Source organism: Rhinopithecus roxellana, chromosome 10, assembly GCF_007565055.1.
Source record: "Rhinopithecus roxellana isolate Shanxi Qingling chromosome 10, ASM756505v1, whole genome shotgun sequence".
NCBI classification, from domain to species: domain Eukaryota; kingdom Metazoa; phylum Chordata; class Mammalia; order Primates; family Cercopithecidae; genus Rhinopithecus; species Rhinopithecus roxellana.
In genome coordinates this window covers 125,617,519-125,620,558 of record NC_044558.1, presented here as the reverse complement: position 1 = coordinate 125,620,558, position 3,040 = coordinate 125,617,519, and the positions used below count along the sequence as shown (strand labels likewise).

At 34.4% G+C, this 3,040-nt stretch overlaps 1 pseudogene across 1 annotated transcript; it reads right to left on the bottom strand.

Moving 5' to 3' along the window:
• Positions 1–1,543: 1,543 nt before the first annotated feature.
• On the bottom strand, positions 1,544–2,825 carry LOC104665398 (annotated as a pseudogene). The gene has a single exon (XR_748403.2). The product of XR_748403.2 is annotated as a high mobility group protein B1 pseudogene (transcript).
• Between the last annotated feature and the right edge of the window lie 215 nt (positions 2,826–3,040).

Genomic DNA, 3,040 nt, shown 5'->3' with positions numbered 1-3,040 from the left:
CTCTTCCAGAAAGTAGAAGCAGATGGAATAATTTTAAATTATTCTATGAGGCAAACATTATCCTAATACTGAAACCAAATAAGGGTGTTGTTAAAAGAAAGCAAAACAACAGACCAATCTCTTATGAACATATGTGCAAATATCTTTGACAAAATATTAGCAGATCAAATCCAACATGTACAAAAATAATTATACATGACAAGGCAGCATGTATTACAAGTATAAAAATATTCAACATTCAAAAATCAACTAAAGAAATTTATCATGTCGACAGGCTAAAGAAGAAAAATCATATGTCAATAGATGCAGAAAAAGAGTTTGATAAATTCCAACATACATGTATAATAAAAATTCTAAGTAAACTAGGAATAGAGAGAAACTTCAGAACCATGATTTTTAAAAGAATTTACAAAAGTCTACAGTTAACATCATACTTAATGGCAGGAAACAATATTTCCACCTTTAGGATAAGGCAAGACACCCCCTCTCTGCAGTCTTAGTCAACATTGTAGATAGTCCAGTAAAACAAGAAAAGAAAATGTATACCAATTGAAAAGAAATAAATAAAACTTCTATATTCTCAGATACTATGTAGAAAATGCCAAAGAATCAACAACAAAAACTTCATGGAACTAGTAAGTGACTATAGCAAGATTATAGGATACAAGGTTAATATACAAAAGTCAATCGTTTTCCTATATACCAGCAGGGAACAACAGAATTTGACACTAAAAACACAATATCCTTTATATTAGCACCAAAAAATTAAAATACTCAGGTATAATTTGAACCAGATATGCATGACATCTATGAGAAAAACAACAAAACTCTTAACAAAATAAGTTTATAAAGAACTAAAGAAATGGAACAATATTCCATATTTTGGATAGGAAGACAATATTGTTAAAGTACCTGTTATTTCCAACTTTATATTTTAGAGTCATTATACTTTCATTAAAATACAAAGAAGTTATTGTATAGATATTGACAAATTGACTCTAAAGTTTATATGAAAATGTTATAGATCCAGAATAGCTAATACAATAAAAAAGTGGTAAAACTAATATTACCCCAAGATTTACGATAAAGCTATCAGTGTGAATCAGTACAATGTGATAGTGATGAAAGACTATACAGGTAGATAATGGAATAGAATTATGAGCCCAGGAAGAAATGTACCCAAATATAGCAAACTCATCATTGATGGAGTAAAGGCAAGTCAAAGGAGGAAAGACTGTCTTTTCACCAAATGGTGCTAGAATAGATATAAAACGGTGAAGATAGACCAGATGTTACACGTTTCACAAAATTTAACTCAAAATGGATCATAGACCTAAATGTGAAATATAACATCATAAAACTTCTAGAGGATAATATGGAAAAAAATTAGGTTGAATTTGGTGACCTGTATTGGTTGACTGAATTTGGTAATCACTTTTTAGATACAATACCAGAAGCACTATCTACAGAAGAAAAATTTGGTAGGTTGAACTTTATTAAAATTTTAAAATTCTACTCCACAAGCCACTGTTTTTTTTTTAATAAAAAAATTGTATTTACTTAGAAGCATTCAGAATGTCAACAAAACAGCTGCAACTTTTTTTTTTTTTTTTTTTTTTTTTTTTTTTTTTTTTTGCAATTACAGAGTGGTATTCAGTTAACAGAACAACAATTATTTCGTATAAGCTGCATCAGAGACAACTGAAGATGAAAAAACTACCATCCCCATATATAACTAATTTGTGCTGTGCACCAACAAGAACCTGCTTTAAATTTCCATGCCAATTTACAACCCCCATACTGTACCAGGCAAGGTTAGTGGCTATTGAAAATACCACCAGGACAGGGCTATCTAAAGACACATTCGGTAGTGTGTTAACTATACAAAAAAAGACACTGTACAGTTTAAAAACAAATCTTACACAGCCTTACATTTCAATTTTTTTCTTTAAAAGGAGTGAGTTGTGTACAGGGGGGTTAAATGCTTTATAGACAAGAAAAAAAAACTGCGCTAGAACCAACTTATTCATCATCATCATCTTCTTCTTCATCTTCATCTTCTTCATCTTCCTCCTCCTCCTCATCCTCTTCATCTTCCTCATCTTCCTCCTCTTCCTTCTTTTTCTTGCTTTTTTCAGCCTTGACAACTCCCTTTTTTGCTGCATCAGGCTTTCCTTTAGCTCGATATGCAGCAATATCCTTTTCGTATTTTTCCTTCAGCTTCGCAGCCTTCTTTTCATAAGGCTGCTTGTCTTCTGCAGCAGTGTTATTCCACATCTCTCCCAGTTTCTTCGCAACATCACCAATGGACAGGCCAGGATGTTCTCCTTTGATTTTTGGGCGATACTCAGAGCAGAACAGGAAGAAGGCCGAAGGAGGCCTCTTGGGTGCATTGGGATCCTTGAACTTCTTTTTTGTCTCCCCTTTGGGAGGGATATAGGTTTTCATTTCTCTTTCATAACGGGCCTTGTCGGCCTTTGCCATATCTTCAAATTTTCCTTTCTCTTTAGCAGACATGGTCTTCCACCTCTCTGAGCACTTCTTAGAAAACTCTGAGAAGTTGACTGAAGCATCTGGGTGCTTCTTCTTATGCTCCTCCCGACAAGTTTGCACAAAAAATGCATATGATGACATTTTGCCTCTCGGCTTCTTAGGATCTCCTTTGCCCATGTTTAGTTATTTTTCCTCAGCGAGGCACAGAGTCGCCTAGTGCCCGTCCGGCTCTCACTTGCCCCGGCGCTGTCTCTATGGAGCTCAATGTACTGCAATGGCTGTGAGAGCGGGAGCCAGACGCAGCCTCCTCACTCTCTCCGCTCTGTAACATTCGCCACTGTTAAGAGAATAAAAATATATACCAAAGACTGGAAGAAAATATTTGCAAAACACATAGCTGATAAGTGAGTGACATTCAAAATATACAAAGAACTCTTAAAACTCAACAACAAGAAAAGACCCCATTTAATTAAAAATGAACAAAATATCTAACAGACAGAGACGGCATATAAGCATATGAAAAAAATGCTCAGTATCATATGCCATT